The 20,693-nt window shown below is 50.0% G+C and overlaps 1 protein-coding gene across 6 annotated transcripts in view; it reads right to left on the bottom strand.

Annotated features, from left to right (window-relative positions):
• The window catches only part of TMEM63C (transmembrane protein 63C), an 87,253-nt gene that overhangs the window by 50,549 nt on the left and 16,011 nt on the right, over nucleotides 1-20,693 (bottom strand). For 2 of the 6 annotated variants that reach the window (XM_048855549.2, XM_048855551.2), the window contains exon 1: nucleotides 33-209. The exons of the other annotated variants lie outside the window; for them this stretch is intronic. The gene's annotated coding sequence lies outside the window, so the exon portion shown is untranslated. Of the gene's footprint in view, nucleotides 1-32; nucleotides 210-20,693 lie in introns of those variants that run through there. 6 annotated transcript variants of the gene reach the window in all.

Here is a 20,693-nt window from a genome sequence, read left to right as displayed (position 1 = left end):
CAAAGACAAAAGCCTCCTGTAATGTCACATACCAGCGGAGGCGGCTGGAAGGGGTCACACCGGGGGCTGGCGACGGAGTCACTCCGAGGACAGCAGCAGCTACTTGTCAAGGGGTGGCGAAAGGTTCTGTGAATTCCTTCCTCCCCCCCACACCTCCTGCTAAACTTCCCATGAGCAGCCTGGGAGCTGGGAAACTCTCCTCCATGCAGCAGCTGCGGCCAGAAGTCTCTGGAGACACAAGACAAAAGATGGTCTCAGGACGTTGGGGCCACCATGGCATGTGTGTGGGTTGTGATGAATGAAGAATTGGCAGCCTGCCCCTACTTCTCTCCTCCCTCCTGCATCCCTGGGGACGCCGGGGATGCCCCTGCACTGGCTGACAGAGGGGGTGGGACAGGCTAGCTGTCTCAGGGCATCCTTCCAGCTCTCATTTCTATGCTTAACTCTGCTCCGGGGCGCCATGGCCGCACCAAGGTCCTCCAGGTGGAATCAGCATCCTCCCTCAGCCTAGTTCAGTCTTCTCTACCCCCAAGCACTAGCAGCATTGCGCTGTCATGGTGCCACGTGAAGCAGGGACGGCGCGCTCAACATCTAGAGTGACAGACACAGTGGGAGAGAGAAACCTGACAAGTTTCTCACACCCCTCCCCGTTCCTTCCCTGCCCCCACCCCCCATCACTGCAGTCATTCATCAAATCCATATGATTCACCGCTAGCTATTTAGTCACTCCTGCTGCAGGGAGGCTGTCGGCTTGGGCTAGCGAGGGCACAGCTTGAGAATGGGGACGAAGGGAGGCAGAGCGGCCTCCTATCCTGCCCTACCCTTTGGGCTACGTTATAAGCAGCTGGCTACCTGCCAGACTCTGAGCCAGCAAGGGTCGAAGCAGTGTCACCGCAGAGCATGGAGGGGCTCTTCCCGGCTGCATGGGGTTTGGTTGGCATCGGCTGTAGCTTCTACAGAAAAACGGTTTCAGTGAGAGACTGGTACAATACTACAAAACCTGCCCCCCGCTGGGAAGCGGGAGCATTGCCTAGCGGTCTGAGCACAGGCCTGGGAGCTGTTAGGTTCTAATCCCAGCTCTGCCACTGAGTCACTGTGTGGTGAGCCTTAGGTGAGGCACTTTTCCTCTCAGTTCCTCAGCTGTAAAATGGGGATCATGGCACTGAGCCAGCTCACAAGAGGGGCTGGGAGGCTGCTTGGAAAGTGCTTTGAAAACAGGAAGTTGTTTGTGAAGCATGGAGGGATATTAGAGGGGAGCATATCTGGCTGGAGAGGAAGTTTGCAAAGGAGACCACTCCTGGGGTAGAAATCACCTTTTAACTTTGCTCTTTATACATTCTGTCTCTTATCCCAGGCTCTCAAAGCATTTTGTGAACACTAATTACCTATGCCTCACAACCCCTCCACACACAGTACAGCATCCTCATTTTACACCGGCCTACACTTTTCACCTTCATTCCTCTCTAGAACTGGTATGTAGTGTGTTAAACAGCTGTCTCATCCCATCCCACAGGTGGCTGTATCTTCATGGATGATAAAGTGATCCCTGTATATAAAGTTTGTTGAGATCTTCATATGAATAGTTTGGTGCTTATTCCACAACCCTGCACACTCCCTCAAGGTTTACCGTTACCTCACTGGGCAGGGTACATGTGGGTGCGTCTGTAGGAGTTACCGTAGCAATGTAATTCATATTGAGGTGATAGTGAGGATGATGAGGGATGAGGAGCTGCCTTTGTAAGAAGCAGATAGGAATTCCACCCCACACATTTCAGATCCCTTAAAAGAATGGTGTTACTGAGAATGGAGGAAATGTTCTGTAGTGGCTATTGCATCTGTATCAGCACTGCCGTCTTCTGGATGTAATGTCAGACACGCATGTGTGTGCATGTGTAAGAGAGACTGGTTACCCTCTATTGGCTGAAGCATATAGAGAGAGCATATAAATCCTATACTACTGCTGCTTATGGACCATACAATCAGTTAGGGCCAGTGTATTCAGGGCTAATGATGTTCTCATAGCTAGGCTGGCAATCAAGATATTTCTATGCGATTAGTAGAGCTGACTGAAATTTTTCAAAAAGGAAGTTTGGGGTTGAAAAATGTCCTTTTTTCTCAATTGAAAGTTTTCGTGGAGAGCAGTTGACATGTTCAGATATTTTGTTTTTGTGGAATTTTTCATAATATTTTTAATTGCAATCTCTGTCCAGATCCTTACTGAAAATGGTTATCCACAAGTTCTGTTTACTGAAAACTGGGGTGTGCGCATATAACAATGTCAACATTTGAAAGCTGCTGTTAAAAAAAATCCAACCAGCATTTTGATAAAACTGTACAAAAAATTGCAAAATAAAAAATACCCAGGAAAGAATATGGGCCTGTTGTCAACTCTGCAATGAAAAGAATGGACTTTTCCCACAAAAGTTACTGGCTGGAGTTGAAAAATGTATTTAGCAAGTGCCCTCATTACAGAAACACAAACCTTCTGGAGGTAACATGTCGAGCGGGCAGCTGGGATTCTGTTCTCTGTGTTTCAGAGTACCAGCCATGTTAGTCTGTATCCGCAAAAAGAAAAGGAGTACTTGTGGCACCTCAGAGACTAACAAATTTATTTGAGCATAAGCTTTCGTGAGCTACAGCATCCGATGAAGTGAGCCGTAGCTCACGAAAGCTTATGCTCAAATAAATTTGTTTGTCTCTAAGGTGCCACAGTCCTCCTTTTCTTTTTGTTCTCTGTGTGCTGCACTTCTCCACACAAGAAGTTTGTCTGCCAGGGAGCAGTTTGAGAGGATGCAGGATGGAGGGTCAGGCCACGCTCTGCGCGCTCTCTCTCATGGAGACTTTAAGAAAGGCAGCTAAGACCACATGTCATCTACAATATGTATCCGCTGGGCTGAAAGCCCCTGTTTGTCTCAGTGTGTTGAAAACAGAACGTGATGCTTCTCCCCAACTCTTCCGCCAAGTGTAGGTAAGCAGGCGGAGTAGGTGCAGTTCCTCAGCAGGGAGTGTACAAGCACTAGGAAAGGGGAACCTTGGCAGAGCTGAAGTGTAGCCCCTCCCTTCCCACCAGGCCCTTGCCTCCAAACCTCATACATCCATTGCCCATGCTCATTCTGTGAAGCTGTCCCACTCTAACACCAGTCTCCCTTTGGTCTGTATTTCAATATCCTGCTGTGCACACACTGGGCCTTTACAGTAAAAATATTTAGCACTTATATGCTGCACTTTACATTAGCAAAGCACCAAACAAACATTAACTAATTAGACCGTAAGATCCCCAAGGGAAGGACCAGTTGCTTGTTGGGCATCATTCACCCTACTGCCTCAGCAACACTTAACACTTACATAGATGCTGTTCATCTGTAGCGTTAAAAAGGCTGGTGGCAATCACTACTCCTATTTCACAGCTAGGGAAACTAAAGGGTTGAAGTGACTTCCCAAGTCACATAGGAAATCAGTGGTAGTGCTGGGAACAGAACTCAGGACTCCTGCTTTGTAGTCCAATGCTTGCCTATTGGGTTATCCTGCCTCCCTCTCCACCACACTGATGGTGCTAGTGTAATAGCTTTGCACCATTCCACCCCATGACCCCTGAATAGAAAAGTAAACTCATTCACAGATGTTCCTTTAAAGGGATGCTGTCGGGTTAGGCATGAAGTTTAAATAAGGTCGACACGCAATTTGTATGTAACATTTGGGTTGGAAACAATGTAGGGGGAATGTTCATCTGCTTAAATTAAAACTGCTTCCATTAGAATATATTAAAAATACAAACCAGCAAGAAAAACAGAGAAACAATTCCACTGGTTTTAGGACTCGCAAGAGTTTGTTTTTACCGAACCTACATTGGGGTCCCCATTTAACCTGGCAATGTCCCTTTAACAGCGTAGTATTCCAGAGGAAGCATCCATAGAGGGGCAGCTGCTCCAATCCCCCTCAGGTTGTAGATATACATTGTACCATAGGGGGCTTCAGCACTCCAGTAGGGATGGAGGTGACGTTGCACCCATAATGCTTTATGGAAATATGCTTATGAATGTTTATATGACGTAACTGGAATATGTTTTGTGCTACATATGCCATGTAACATATCTCTGCAAAGGTTATGATCAATTGAATATATTCATCCTATTTGTATGCATGTACCATTTTTGTATTCAAAGTTATGAATATTGGCTGTGTACTTGTTTGATTTTAAGTAAGCCATTTGGTCAGCTTCTTAAGAAAGGAATTTGCAAGTTAAGTGCCCAATCAAGAAACACTTAACGGACAATGGAACCTTGGAAGACTCCAATCCACATAAGAAGTCCACCTGAGGATGTTCAGGATAGCATGTGAACAATGGCTGCCACCGGTAAAGTCCTGAGTCATGCACGGACACGTGCCTATGTGACTCCCAAAACTCAATCTGGTAGCTAAGTTTCTGCATAGGAGAGAGGAAGGGGTCTCCATCCACAAGAGAAAGTCTATTTAAGCCCCTGGGAGACCCCTCCATTTTGTCTTCAGCTGGCTCAAGAGATAGCCTCTCCACCCCAAAGGATACCTGAAAGAAGTTGGAACAAAGGACAGTAACTACAGGGTTGTGAGTGATTGCTGGACTCAAACTAGAAGGAGCCTAATCTATAAAAGAGGCTTATTGAAACATCTCTGAGTGTGAGATTTTATCTGTATTCAACTTCTTACTGTATTAGACATAGACTTGCGTGTTTTATTTTATTTTGCTTGGCAATTCACTATTAACCCAGAGTGTGTATTAATACCTGGGGCGGGGGGGGGGGGGGGAGGAGGAATAGCTGTGCATATCTCTCTATCAGTGTTATAGAGGGTGAAAAAATTATGAGTTTACCCTATATAAGTTTTAAAATGGATTTATTTAGGGTTTGGACCTCATTGGGAACTGGACATCTGGGTGTTGGAGACAGGAACACTTCTTAAGCTGTTTTCAGTTAAGCCTGCAGCTGTTGGGGGACGTGGTTCAGACCTGGGTCTGGGTTTGTAGCAGGCTAGCATGTCTGGCTCAAACCAGGCAGGGTTCTGAAGTCCAAGCTGCCAGGGAAAACGGGCACAGGGGTAGTCTCAACACATCAGGTGGCAGTTCCCAAAGGGTTTTCTGTGAGCCAACCCGTCACAGAAGAGTTGCCCACACTTCCTGGAGCAGCCATGGCATAGTACTGGCCCTTAATTAACGATCATGTGTGCAGCTGAGGACAGCTTCTGGGCTCCAGCTAAAATTAAGACCCAGAGCTGCCACTGAAATTGTCCTAGGAGAAACATACTTAGGCTGCCCCACTCAGATCTTGGCAGGAAGAAAGCTCCTCCGACTGTGTTATGTATTGCTTGTTCTCTAGCTTAGGGACTGCGGCACGGTAAAGAAAAGGATCAGTGCATATGAAGTTCAGGAACGCAACAGCAGCCAAAACTAAAGGATCTCCCAAATACCTAGAAAGGCTTCAAAACATCCTGTGTTCAGAGAGAGTCAGACAATGCCCACCCTCGTCACCTCTCCTTGACCAGCGTCTGGCCTGCTCTAGCCGCTGAGTTCCTTCCCACTCATAGCCATACACACTCAGAGACATGAACATTGAAATGAAGGAGAGTCTGGGAAGAGTCTCTCTTTCTCTGTGCAACAGGCACCAGGTAGAAATATAACCCCTCTGTGGGGAAATCCAGCTACAGGCCAGCTACCTCAAGAATCAGTGAGAGCCTGTGAGAACCTTGCTGTAGAATACTTGGGTGTTTTCAATAAGGGTTGGTGGGATTCTGGAGTGTTGTGGGATGGTAGGGAGGGCAAGGATACCCACTTTCTCTCCACACCCCTTGCTGAAGCTGTAAGAGCCCATCTAGGGAGCTGTGCCATGTGGGGAGGAGAATGGAAGCCTAACTCCTGTCCCCTCTCAAATAACATATGACAGACAGAGCTCAAAACAGGCCAGCTGACACCGGTGTTCGGCCAGCCCTCTTGGTAGTCCTAAAGAAAGCTGGGGTGTTCTCTTGTTGTGGGGCTGGGGAACCTCACTGCAGTATACAGGGAAAAAAAGGGTCCCCTCACATGTGCTTCGCCAGATACATGGGGAAAAAGCACAATACAAAGTAAAATACAGAATTGCTCACAAACAACACAGCTCCTACCAGGCCTTTATGGCTCTGCTCCCCACTGAGCTGTGACTGTGTCTGAGGCATGGTTAGCAGCGCGCACAGGCCCCACCGCATGCCCTGCTGGGACAAAGAGACACGGGGCCAAGTGTGAGCATAGTCATGATTCAGATATAGGGAAGAGTTGGCCAGCTGAACAACACGCACTGGGAATGAATGGTACAACTCCAGGAAGGCGACCCCTCTTGCCCTCACCTGCCCTGGCCCCATTCACACCCAGCAGCCTTCGCTCTGAAGTGAGTTTAGTCCTGGCTTGACAACCCTGGTGCCTGAGGGTTTCTGTATATCCCCAGAGGAGGGCCAGGAGCAGAGCTAACCTCCTGCTCACCTTGCCCTGGGAGGGCCCCTCTAGGGCAAGAGAACAGTTTGTCCTCCAGAGACCATTCCAGGCTTGGCCCTGTCAAGGTTCCTTCCCCACTCTGAACTTAGGGTACAGATGTGGGGACCTGCATGAAAAACCCCCTAAGCTTATTTTTACCTGCTTAGGTTAAAAACTTCCCCAAGGTACAAACTATTTTACCTTTTGCCCTTGGACTTCATTGGAGTGGCAACCAAGTGATTTACCCCATGAGCGTCCCAAAGGCTTTCTATAGTTCCTGCCAGGAAATTAGTTCCTGCATCTGTGAGGATGTCGGAGGGCCATCCTACCCTGGCAAAAATGTCTGCTAGTGCCTGGCACACACTTTTAGCCCTGGTGTTGCTTAGAGCTACTGCTTCCGGCCATCAGGTGGCAAAATCCATGAAAGTCAGTATGTACTGCTTCCTTCTGGGTGTCTTTTTCGGAAGAAGACCCAGAATATCCACAGCTACTCACTGAAATGGAACTTCAATGATGGGGAGTGGCTGGAGAGGGGCTTTGACCTGGTCTTGGGGTTTTCCCACTCTTTGGCACACCTCACAAGACTGGACATAGGTAGAAACATCCTTGCCCATTCCCTCCCAGTGGAATGACCTCCCCAAACAGTCTTTGGTCCTGTTCACCCCAGCATGGCCACTAGGGTGATGGTGGGCTAAGCTCAAGAGCTTGGCCCGGTATTTAGTTGGAACTACCAACTGTCTCTGAGGATGCCAGTCTTCCTGGTGTCTACCAGGAAGAGTTTCCTCGTATAGAAGTCCTCTTTCTACAACAAACCTGGATCGATTAGAAGAGCTGAGAGGCGATGGGTTGCTCCGTGCCGCCGTCCAAGCTCTCTGGAGGCTTTCATCTGCTTCCTGTTCAGTCTGGAACTGTTCCCTTGATGCTGGAGACATCAGTTCCTCATTGGATTGTGGACCTCGGCTTGGTCCCTCTGGAAGCAATGTAGGGGATGGGGCTGTTTCCGTTGACTGTGAACCGCTCTCCCCTGGTGCACTATTTTGGGGTTTAGGCTCCGGCTGAGCCTCTGGTGTTGGGTTATCGGCTACTGCCGGTTCAGGTTTGGTGGGGCCCTCTGGTGTTGGGGTTGCAAGTTCTGGGTTCAGTGCTGGTTGTTCTGCCAGTTCCAGTTCTGGGACTGGCTCTGTCTGGGTCTCTGGGACTGGATCCACTACTCCTGTTGCAGACATTGGCCTGGGGTCCGGGTCCATCACCTCTGACCAGGTCCTGGTAGAAGTTTCCGGAACAGAGCTAGGCGTGATGGCTTGTTTAGCCTGGCTGCGGGTGACCATTCCCACCCTCTTGGCTAGCTTCACGTGATTGGCCAAGTCTTCCCCCACAGCATGGAGATGGGATAATCATCATAGGCTGCAAAAGTCCACATTCCTGACCAGCCCTTGTACTGGGCATGCAACTTGGCTGTAGGCAAGTCAAAAGAGTTGGACTTGAAGGGTTGAATCGTCACTTGGATCTCTGGGTCGATTAAACTGGGGTCCACTGAGGAAGCATGGATAGCCGACACTTGTGCTCCAGTGTCCCTCCATGCGGTGACCTTCTTCCCGCCCACACTCACAGTTTCCCTCCGCTCCAAGGGTATCTGGGAGGTATCTGGGCCTGAGGACCTCTGGTGTGATTCCGGTGCAATGAACTGTAATCTGGTGGGGTTCTTGGGGCAGTTGGCCTTCACATGCCCCAGCTCATTACATTTAAAACATCGTCCAGCTGACAGGTCACTGGGGCGAGGTGGGTTGCTGAAGAACGGTGTGGCAGGATGATAAGGTGTCTGGAGTGTGTGTAGTTGGGGCCTTGGGCTGCCCCCAGTAGTAGGGTGTGGTCTGAGGGTGTCCCTCCTGGTATCCGCTCCAACTGCGACCAGGGTTGTTCCTCTCTCCTCCCTCCACCCATTTTGTTCCGGCTTGCCCCCGCCTCTCTGGCTGTCTGGGTCTGCTCATATCGATCAGCATAAGAAGCAAGACTTTCTGCTGAGTCCATTTCCTTATCCCATAAACACTGTTTTATTTCCTCCTTGGACATATTCAGGAATTGCTCCTGAGCTATCAAATCATACATTCCGTTAAAACTAGTGACACCCCTTCCTTGGACCCTTTTATCTAACAGATCCTTCATCTGGTTTAGATAAGCCACATTACTTAGTCCAGGCCCTCTCTTAAGGGTTTGAAATTTTACTCTGTACATTTCAGATGTAATTTGAAATTGCTTTAAAACCAAAACTTTGAACTTATTATAGTCAGAAGCCTCATCAATAGGCATCTTATTGAATATGTCCAGAGCTCTTCCAGTCAATTTTGCGACCTATGTGGTCATCTTGTGAGCTTCAGGAATTTTATGGAGAGTACATAGTCTTTCAAAGGTGAGAAAATATTCAGCAATATCACTGGATTCATCATACTGTGGACATAGTCTCTCCCATTTGTGGATTGTTGGGGAAGGATGGTTAGGGTTATCCAGTAGATTCCACTCAGCCTTTGCCTTCTCCATCTCCAGTGCATGTTTCTTCTCTTTTTCCTTCTCCTCCTCAGCATGTTTCCTCTCTTTTTCCTTTTCCTCTATTTCTTTTTCCCTTGCCTCCATAGCTCTCCTGTGGGCAGCCTCTTTGGCTGTTTCTGCTTTGGGTTCTGTCACGTTTGCCTCTCTGTTTTTAACTAACTTTACACCCGAGAGTTAGAACTAAAACAAACAAACAAAAAACTTGGCTTGTCAAAACAAAAATAAGTTGTGCTGTAACCGGATACCTATGTTCTCTGATAATGATGGTCAGCCTACAGAAAAATCCTTAAAAAAAACCCTAACAACTTTGTCTCCAGGCAAATAGACAGAAAACCCCTCTAGATGCTCTTTGGTAAAAAAAAAAAACTTCTTCAGGTCTGTGAAGATTTGTGAATTTCCCTGCAGGAGGTTAACTACCCTGCCTTTAGGTAGAGAAAACTCCAGCTCACAAAAGACAATTCCCTTTTGTCTCTGCTCTGGCCCCCAAGCAGAGACAAAAAAACCTCTTAACTGCTTTCAGCTGAAAACCTGCTTTCCAGTAGCCCAAAGGAAAAAAAAAATTCCTTTTTAAAATCTCTGCTTCTTGTTCAAAAAAATCTCAAATTGATCTCAAAATGATTTCAAGTTAATCCCACCGCTCTGCCACCATGTCAAGGTTCCTTCCCCACTCTGAACTCTAGAGTACAGATGTGGGGACCTGCATGAAAAACCCCCTAAGCTTATTTTTACCAGCTTAGGTTAAAACTTCCCCAAGGTACAAACTATTTTACCTTTTGCCCTTGGACTTTATTGCTGCCACCACCAAGCGTCTAACAAATATATAACAGGGAAAGAGTTTGCTTGGAAACGTCTTTCCCCCCAAAATCCTCCCAAACCCTACACCCCCTTTCCTGGGGAAGGCTTGATAAAAATCCTCACCAATTTGCATAGGTGAACGCAGACCCAAACCCTTGGATCTTAAGAACAATGAAAAAACAATCAGGTTCTTAAAAGAAGAATTTTAATTGAAGAAAAAGTAAAAGAATCACCTCTGTAAAATCAGGATGGTAAATACCTTACAGGGTAATCAGATTCAAAACAGAGAGAATCCCTCTAGGCAAAACCTTAAGTTACAAAAAGACACAAAAACAGGAATATACATTCCATTCAGCACATCTTATTTTATCAGCCATTTAAACAAAACAGAATCTATCCCATATCTAACTAGATTACTTACTAAGTTCTAAGACTCCATTCCTTTTCTGTTCCTGGCAAAAACAACACAGAGAGAGAGAGAACCTTTGTTTCTCCCCCCTTCCAGCTTTGAAAGCATCTTGTCTCCTCATTGGTCATTTTGGTCAGGTGCCAGCGAGGTTATCCTAGCTTCTTAATCCTTACAGGTGAAAGGGTTTTTCCTCTGGCCAGGAGGGATTTTAAAGGTGTTTACCCTTCCCTTTATATTTATCACAGCTCCTGTGCAGCAATGGCCCAAGGGGCCAGCTGCGATGCTGCTCTGCAGTGTGGATTCTTGTCCCAGTAGGAAGCACTGAACCCATTTCACACAGGGCACCAAACAGCCACCTGGTGGCAAAGACGGTCAGACTCTGGCTATGTCGGACCCAAATGGAGAACAGGCTCTGTGTCTCCCACTCACAAGTCCCTGCAGCACCGTGTGCCTTCAGCAGCTGTTCCTTGAACAGAAACAATGCACTGGGCAGTGCCTGCGTCACTGAAGGCAGTGCTGTCTCCTGGCCACGGAGTCAAGGAGCGATCTGAAGCAGTACAGTGAGCAACGCTATGGGACACCTAAGGTTTTGGAACCTAAATCTCCTAGGCCAGTGAGGCCATAACTCACTCACTGCTGCCCCCTCAACTCCCCCTTCTGCCCCCTCCCAGTGGAATACCAGTGTCATCTGCTCTGTGTGGCAGCAATCAGAAGGGAGAGAGAGCACCACACGTAGGAGGATGAACTTCATCACAGGGTGCTGGAACCAACATTGCTATTGTAACTATTCTGCCCCTTGTGCAGAGACCCAGACCTGCCAGATCTGGAGACTCAGCTGGGGCAACAGAGCAGTAGTGGGGAGGCCTGAAGGTCTGAGCTGGGAAGCAGGACACAAGGCGAGCAAGCTCTGACAGAAGGGGTCAGGGGATTCTGCTTCAGCTCCCATGCACTTCGTTGATTTCAGCCACTGATCTCTGCTGGCTGGCTGTGTGGGCAGGCAGACCGCATGAGTGGATTAGCGAGTGTCAGGCGGAACACGCTGCCATTCCCAGCTCCACTCAACACCCACACAGGCAGCAAGACTAAAAACAGACAGACAAACACACAGTGATCACCTTTCCCCCAAACCACAGAAAGGCCAGAGAACATGCCCAGGAAGCATGTCTCAATTCCAGGCCCACCAAGAAGAGGTGTGAAAGCCCTGCGGAATAAACACATAGGGAGCAATCGAGCATGTCACCTACCTTTGCCCACTTCTCCCACAGCCATCTCTGCATGGAACACCCTCCCTGAGCTGGTCTCTCTCATGACTGCCCAGGGCACTGCACTACCTGCTGCTTCTTTAAATTTCACCAGGAGTCCCACATTTTGCAATGCCTACCAGAATGGCCACTACCCACCCCACCTTTTTGCAGCTCCAAAAGCTTCTTCCTGTGGCATTGTAAAGCACGGGGGTTAAGAGATAGGATGGGATTAACTGTGGCTGCTCATTTGCATGTCCACCCCCAGAATGTTTTCCCAGCAGCCACTTGGCACTAGTGGAGGCAAAGGATCTGGAACAGAGAGAGAGGTTTGGCCCATGCCCACGTGTTCACCAAGCTCTTTGCTACAGGGTACTTGCCAAACTTGGCTCTGAGGATGCTTCTCTCCTGCTCATAAATAGCCTCTGAGTAAGGACTTGGGTAATACCAGACTCCAGTGATGAGTCACCACACCCCTAGTCTGAAAGGGAGGGTGTGGGAGCTGTCAGATCAGATAAAGCATCAGTACTGATGGATTACCCAGAGATGACACCAGTGGTTTGCAGGGCTAGCCACATCCAGCTTCCCCCACCCTCAGGTATTAGCCAGGTAGCAATCAAGCCATCAGTGTGTGTTAACAGTGCATCAAAGAACAGGAAAAAACTCTGGTGTCATCTCTCACAAGCTTTGTAATGCAACTGTTTGGAAAGGAAGGGCAAGTTCTCAGAGCGGGTGATGCAGGATGAGGCATCATGGCAGCTATAGGCCTCTTGCACTCCAGAGGGCCAATTCTTGAGGCGCCCCATCAATTCCCACTGGCCTCAGATGGAGTGAAGGGCATCTGACACTCTCAGGCCTGAGCCCAGAATGGATTGTGGGGAGGTCCATGATGGTAGTGTTCAATGAAGGAGGAAGCCCAGTTGGCTCACAGGGGCAGCAGGAGCAGTTCCCAAATGCCTGGGTCTCTGCAAAGAGTCTCTCTCCCAAAGTTTCCCGGGACACCCTACTTCCAGACAGGCTGTCTGTGCCCCAAGAATAGTCCCTAGGGGGAGCTGTGCTGCAGGAATAGGTGCAGGTGTCCCAGTACTGGCAGTCTCCCGTCTAAGTCAGTACTAACTCCTGGTTGCAGAGCATGGTGCTAGGATGTGCAGGCATGGTGTTGGGGGGACACCCTCCTCTCAGTCAGTACTGACTCCAGTGCCCCAGGGTGGTGTTATGGGGTGCTGTGCTGCAGAGAATGGTGTGAATGACTCAGCAGGGGGTGCTATTCCCTCTGAGTCAACACTGAGCCAATGCCCCAGTAGTGTGAGGGGTCACTTTACTGTGCTGCAGGGAGAGATGTTAGTGGATTCAGTAGGTGGCATTCTTCCCTCGGGGGCTAGGGGAAGCTGCTCCAGTGAAGATGCTCTCTCTTGAAGGCAGACTAATACCAGTGCCCTGAGTGCAGTGAGCTCCCTTGACGCCTTCGAGGAGCAGTGGGCGCTGTCCGGGGTTCTCTGCTCGTTGTCCCCATCCAGTTCCCTTTGTTTGACCCTTTGACTGCACTCCTCTCCCTGTTATTCATTAGCTGTCCCACATAATTATTTGGTTTTCCAGGTCCTGTGGACCCCCCTCTTAGGCTGGGGGTGGGATCCTTTACCAGTGGGCGGGATTCGCCCGCCCACTTCCTGGATTCCAATAGGGCGCAGTGGGCATTAATGAAGGCACTGCATTCTCCCAGGCATTGGGGAGCCAGCCCCAGAATCAGGCTAAATCCAAGGGAGGCAGTTGCATTCTGTCCACCCCTTCAGCTGCTCAGTGATCCCGACTGCTCACTGCTTAACATGCCTGGTGAGCAAACTCCCTTTCGAGAAAGCATCTGGTGTGTTTCTCTTTTTAGAGACTGTGGATGAGGCAACCAGCTGGGGCCCCCTCGGAGGCACACATCAGCCAGCCTTCTCCAGCCCACACAGCCTTCGGGGGGACTCAGAAGACAGACTCCACTGGTAAACAACATGGCTTCTTCTAGGCACACAGAGAGCTGCAGACATGTGGCTCTGAAGAGCACTCTGTGTTCCAGCCTGTTCCCAGCATACTAATGCCGAGTGCTGAGAATACAGACTGTCCTGATCACTCCAGGGGAATTCCCCAGCCCACGACACTCAGCTGAGCAAATCCTTAACCACGTACCCATGGGCAGGCACCATGCATTTGCCAGCCTTTTCCCTGGGGGAACAGCCATGCTGGGGGCAGCTGTGGCATTAGAGATCAGGCAGAAGGTGCTAGTTCATTGGGCTGGGAATTTTCAGCACATCTCAACCCAATGCCCAGTGAGCAAGTTGTAATGTGTCTGCAGGTACCTTAAGTCCTCCTCCCCCACATTCTTCGCTGATCCCATTCAGGGGGCCAGGACGCTGGGATTGCCCCCTCTGCAGATTGTGTTGCTCAGAAGGAGGTAGTTAGGTAGGCAGGGAGAGGCAAAGTGAGCTTCCTACCCTGCATGGTCCCAGCTCGCTTAGGACATGGGGCCTAAAGGCACTCAACACTTCGCAGGATCAGGCCCTCCTTGTGCCAGAGCCAGAGCTGCTGAGCTCTGCTTTGCTTCTCCTCTAATCACATGGCCACAGCATTATCCGGTCAGCTGCTCCCAGCTACTTGCAGGTGTTTCAGAGCCTATGAACGTGACTGAGAAAACACGGGAGATAGACTGTTTCCTTTATGTCAGGGCAGAAATGGCCAGGTCTTCGCACGTGCCCAGGCCAGGCTGGTAGGAGAGGGAGGCACCAGGAGAGACAGAGAAAGAAAAAGAAAAAGAAAGAAAGAAAGAAAGAAAGTGGGCTGGCAGGGAGAACTGGCATCACCTGATGGATTAGGTCAGAGAGCTGGGCACATCCTGGATTATTATGGGGGAACGGAAGGGGGTGCGCCAATGTGCATGAAATCAACCCTGAAAATAGTGGGGCAAGCTTCAGGTCGGAGCAGGTGACTTTAAGGGTCAGTCAGCCCAGCCCAGCCTAACCTGAGGTCTCTGGGCTTGGGAGGCATTGCAAGCCCTTAGGATGGTCCATATTCAGTCTCTGGCATCAGGGACCCTCTTTGTACAAGGGGATATGGGAGGGGCACTCTGGGGCTGGAGAAGAGGAGGGTGTCAATCTCACAGATGGGAAATGTGGGGGTGGGGAGGATTAGTAAGCCGTGCACCCCCCTTGCCAATCCCATGTGGTTAAATCCTGCCTAGCTCAGCACGTGCTGACGTACTGCCAGCGCACCACTCAGGGTGACAAGGTTCAGCCCCTGCTGCGTCCTGCACGCGCTCCACGTCATTAATGCTGCAGTGGAAAAGGAAACGAAAGAAAGAAAAGACAAGACATTGCAGCAGAGAGCAAAGGAGTTGCTTCGACTCTCCTCCCGTTACTCTTCTCAGGTGAGCCTTGGCCCTGGTCTACACTAGGACTTTAGGTCGAATTTAGCAGCGTTAAATCGATGTAAACCTGCACCCGTCCACACAATGAAGCCCTTTATTTAGACTTAAAGGGCTCTTAAAATCGATTTCCTTACTCCACCCCTGACAAGTGGATTAGCGCTTAAATCGACGTTGCCGGCTCGAATTTGGGGTACTGTGGACACAATTCGATGGTATTGGCCTCCGGGAGCTATCCCAGAGTGCTCCATTGTGACCGCTCTGGACAGCACTCTCAACTCAGATGCACTGGCCAGGTAGACAGGAAAAGAACCGCGAACTTTTGAATCTCATTTCCTGTTTGGCCAGCGTGGCAAGCTGCAGGTGACCATGCAGAGCTCATCAGCACAAGTGACCATGATGGAGTCCCAGAATCGCAAAAGAGCTCCAGCATGGACCGAACGGGAGGTACGGGATCTGATCGCTGTTTGGGGAGAGGAATCCGTGCTATCAGAACTCCGTTCCAGTTTTCGAAATGCCAAAACATTTGTCAAAATCTCCCAGGGCATGAAGGACAGAGGCCATAACAGGGACCCGAAGCAGTGCCGCGTGAAACTGAAGGAGCTGAGGCAAGCCTACCAGAAAACCAGAGAGGCGAACAGTCGCTCTGGGTCAGAGCCCCAAACATGCCGCTTCTATGATGAGCTGCATGCCATTTTAGGGGGTTCAGCCACCACTACCCCAGCCGTGTTGTTTGACTCCTTCAATGGAGATGGAGGCAATACGGAAGCAGGTTTTGGGGACGAAGAAGATGATGATGAGGAGGAGGTTGTAGATAGCTCACAGCAAGCAAGCGGAGAAACCGGTTTTCCCGACAGCCAGGAACTGTTTCTCACCCTAGACCTGGAGCCAGTACCCCCCGAACCCACCCAAGGCTGCCTCCTGGACCCAGCAGGCGGAGAAGGGACCTCTGGTGAGTGTACCTTTTAAAATACTATACATGGTTTAAAAGCAAGCATGTGAAAGGATTACTTTGCCCTGGCATTTGCGGTTCTCCTAGATGTAGTCCTAAAGCCTTTGCAAAAGGTTTCTGGGGAGGGCAGCCTTATTGCGTCCTTCATGGTAGGACACTTTACCACTCCAGGCCAGTAACACGTACTCGGGAATCATTGTAGAACAAAGCATTGCAGTGTATGTTTGCTGGCATTCAAACAACATCCGTTCTTTATCTCTCTGTGTTATCCTCAGGAGAGTGAGATATAATTCATGGTCACCTGGTTGAAATAGAGTGCTTTTCTTCAGGGGACACTCAGAGGAGCCCATTCCTGCTGGGCTGTTTGCCTGTGGCTAAACAGAAATGTTCCCCGCTGTGAGCCACAGGGAGGGGGGAAGGTTGAGGGGGTAGTCATGCGGTGGGAGGAGGCAAAATGCGATCTTGTAACGAAAGCACATGTGCTATGTATGTAATGTTAACAGCAAGGTTTACCCTGAAAGAGTGTAGCCACTGTTTTATAAAATGTGTCTTTTTAAATACCGCTGTCCCTTTTTTTTTCCTCCACCAGCTGCATGTGTTTCAATGATCACAGGATCTTCTCCTGCCCAGAGGCTAGTGAAGCTTAGAAAGAAAAAAAAACGCACTCGCGATGAAATGTTCTCCAAGCTCATGCTGTCCTCCCACACTGACAGAGCACAGACGAATGCGTGGAGGCAAATAATGTCAGAGTGCAGGAAAGCACAAAATGACCGGGAGGAGAGGTGGCGGGCTGAAGAGAGTAAGTGGCGGGCTGAAGAGAGTAAGTGGCGGGCTGAAGACAGGGCTGAAGCTCAAATGTGGCGGCAGCGTGATGAGAGGAGGCAGGATTCAATGCTGAGGCTGCTGCAGGACCAAACCAGTATGCTCCAGTGTATGGTTGAGCTGCAGCAAAGGCAGCTCGAGCACAGACTGCCACTGCTGCCCCTCTGTAACCAACCGCCCTCCTCCCCAAGTTCCATAGCCTCCACACCCAGATGCCCAAGAACGCGGTGGGGGGGCCTCTGGCCAACCAGCCACTCCACCACAGAGGATTGCCCAAAAAAAAGAAGGCTGTCATTCAATAAATTTTAAAGTTGTAAACTTTTAAAGTGCTGTGCTTAAAGTGCTGTGTGGCATTTTCCTTCCCTCCTCCACCACCCCTCCTGGGCTACCTTGGTAGTCATCCCCCTATTTGTGTGATGAATGAATAAAGAATGCATGAATGTGAAGCAACAATGACTTTATTGCCTCTGCAAGCGGTGATTGAAGGGAGGAGGGGCGGGTGGTTAGCTTACAGGGAAGTAGAGTGAACCAAGGGGCGGGAGGTTTCATCAAGGAGAAACAAACAGAACTTTCACACCGTAGCCTGGCCAGTCATGAAACTGGTTTTCAAAGCTTCTCTGATGCGTACCGCGCCCTCCTGTGCTCTTCTAACCGCCCTGGTGTCTGGCTGCGCGTAACCAGCAGCCAGGCGATTTGCCTCAACCTCCCACCCCGCCATAAACGTCTCCCCCTTACTCTCACAGATATTGTGGAGCACACAGCAAGCAGTAATAACAGTGGGAATATTGGTTTCGCTGAGGTCTAAGCGAGTCAGTAAACTGCGCCAGCGCGCCTTTAAACGTCCAAATGCACATTCTACCACCATTCTGCACTTGCTCAGCCTGTAGTTGAACAGCTCCTGACTACTGTCCAGGCTGCCTGTGTACGGCTTCATGAGCCATGGCATTAAGGGGTAGGCTGGGTCCCCAAGGATACATATAGGCATTTCAACATCCCCAACAGTTATTTTCTGGTCTGGGAATAAAGTCCCTTCCTGCAGCTTTTGAAACAGACCAGAGTTCCTGAAGATGAGAGCGTCATGTACCTTTCCCGGCCATCCCACGTTAATGTTGCTGAAACGTCCATTGTGATCCACCAGAGCTTGCAGCACTATCGAAAAGTACCCCTTGCGGTTTATGTACTCGCTGGCTTGGTGCTCCGGTGCCAAGATAGGGATATGGGTTCCGTCTATAGCCCCACCACAGTTAGGGAATCCCATTGCAGCAAAGCCATCCACTATGACCTGCACATTTCCCAGGGTCACTACCCTTGATATCAGCAGATCTTTGATTGGGTAGGCTACTTGCATCACAGCAGCCCCCACAGTAGATTTGCCCACTCCAAATTGATTCCCAACTGACCGGTAGCTGTCTGGCGTTGCAGGCTTCCACAGGGCTATCGCCACTCGCTTCTCAACTGTGAGGGCTGCTCTCATCTTGGTATTCATGCGCCTCAGGGCAGGGGAAAGCAAGTCACAAAGTTCCATGAAAGTGCCCTTACGCATGCGAAAGTTTTGCAGCCACTGGGAATCGTCCCAGACCTGCAACACTATGCGGTCCCACCAGTCTGTGCTTGTTTCCCGAGCCCAGAATCGGCGTTCCACAGCATGAACCTGCCCCATTAGCACCATGATGCATGCATTGTCAGGGCCCATGCTTTCAGAGAAATCTGTGTCCATGTCCTGATCACTCACGTCACCGCGCTGACGTCGCCTCCTCGCCCGGTATCGCTTTGCCAGGTTCTGGTGCTGCATATACTGCTGGATAACGCGTGTGGTGTTTAATGTGCTCCTAATTGCCAAAGTGAGCTGAGCGGCCTCCATGCTTGCCTTGGTATGGCGTCCGCACACAAAAAAGGCGCGGAACGATTGTCTGCCGTTGCTCTGACGGAGGGAGGGGCGACTAACGACACTGCTTACAGGGTTGGCTTCAGGGAGCTAAAATCAACAAAGGGGGTGCCTGTACATCAAGGAGTATTTCAGGCAGGACTTCACGGAGGGTTCCAATAAGAAATGGTGCACCAAAGTTATTGTTCTTATTGGAACAAGGAGGTTAGCCTGGCCTCTGACTGATACATGCCTAGATTTACCTCGCTGCACCTTCTCTGTGAGTGACTGCAGTGTGACCTAGAGGAATGAGTCCCCTAGACAGGGGAGGAGGCAAATGAGTACAAAACAAATTTGGTCTATTTCTTGTTTTGATCCACTCCATCTATCTTTTACATCTTTGGCTGGCAGCAGACGGTGCAGAAGGACTGCATGCCATCCACATCTCATGGCTGCTCGGCAGAAGATGGTACAGTACGACTGCTAGCCATCCCCATCTCTTGCCTGCCTGGCAGAAGATGGTACAATACGACTGCTAGCAATCCTCATCTCTTGCCTGCCTGGCAGAAGATGGTACAGTACGACTGCTAGCAGTCCGTATCGCCTGCCCGCTCACCATAAGACGGTTCAATAGGACTGACTGCAGGACTAAAGAGAATGACCTGGTCAAGTCACTCCAAATTTAGTCCCTGCGCCCATGTCTGCCCAGACGCTCCCAGCCGACGTGGCCAGGAGCACCTCGGACACGACGAGGACGACTACCAATCGTATTGCACCGTCTGCTGCCAGAAGGCAATGGGTTGCTGCTACTGTGCAGCAAAGCCGTACCGCGTCTGCCAGCACCCAGGAGACATAGGGTGACGGTTACCTGAGCGGGCTCCATGCTTGCCGTGGTATGGCGTCTGCACAGGTAACTCAGGAAAAAAGGCGCGAAATGATTGTCTGCCCTTGCTTTCACGGAGGGAGGGAGGGAACGGGGGCCTGACGATACGTACCCAGAACCACCCGCGACAATGTTTTAGCCCCATCAGAGTGCTCCATTGTGACTGCTCTGGACAGCACTCTCAGATGCCCGATTGTTTGCCGTTGCTCTGACGCCGGGAGGGGCTACTGACGACATGGCTTACAGGGTTGGCTTCAGGGAGCTAAAATCAACAAAGGGGGTGGCTTTACATCAAGGAGTATTTCAGGCAGGACTTCACGGAGGGTTCCAATAAGAAATGGTGCACCTAAGTTATTGTCCTTATTGGAACAAGAAGGTTAGCCTGGCCTCTGATTGATACATGCCTAGATTTACCTCGCTGCACCTTCTCTGTGAGTGACTGCAGTGTGACCTAGAGGAATGAGTCCCCTAGACAGGGGAGGAGGCAAATGAGTACAAAACAAATTTGGTCTATTTCTTGTTTTGATCCACTCCATCTATCTTTTACATCTTTGGCTGGCAGCAGACGGTGCAGAAGGACTGCATGCCATCCACATCTCATGGCTGCTCGGCAGAAGATGGTACAGTACGACTGCTAGCAATCCGTATCGCCTGCCCGCTCACCATAAGACGGTTCAATAGGACTGACTGCAGGCAGGACTAAAGAGAATGACCTGCTCAAGTCACTCCAAATTTAGTCCCTGCGCCCATGTCTGCCCAGACGCTCCCAGCCGACGTGGCCAGGAGCACCTCGGACATGACGATGACGGCTACCAGTCGTACTGTACCGTCTGCTGCCACAAGGCAAGGGGTTGCTGCTACTGTGTAGCAATGCCGTACCGCGTCTGCCAGCACCCAGGAGACATAGGGTGACGGTTACCTGAGCGGGCTCCATGCTTGCAGTGGTATGGCGTCTGCACAGGTAACTCAGGAAAAAAGGCGCGAAATGATTGTCTGCCCTTGCTTTCACGGAGGGAGGGAGGGAACGGGGGCCTGACGATATGTACCCAGAACCACCCGCGACAATGTTTTAGCCCCATCAGGCATTGGGATCTCAACCCAGAATTCCAATGGGCAGCGGAGACTGCGGGAACTGTGGGATAGCTACCCACAGTGCAACGCTCCGGAAGTCGACTCTAGCCTCGGTACTGTGGAAGCGCTCAGCCGAGTTAATGCACTTAATGCACTTAGAGCATTTTCTGTGGGGACACACACACTCGAATATATAAAACCGATTTCTAAAAAACCGACTTCTATAAATTCGACCTTGTT

This window comes from Caretta caretta, chromosome 6 (assembly GCF_965140235.1).
Source record: "Caretta caretta isolate rCarCar2 chromosome 6, rCarCar1.hap1, whole genome shotgun sequence".
NCBI lineage: Eukaryota > Metazoa > Chordata > Testudines > Cheloniidae > Caretta > Caretta caretta.
This window is presented reverse-complemented; position numbering and strand designations above follow the sequence as displayed.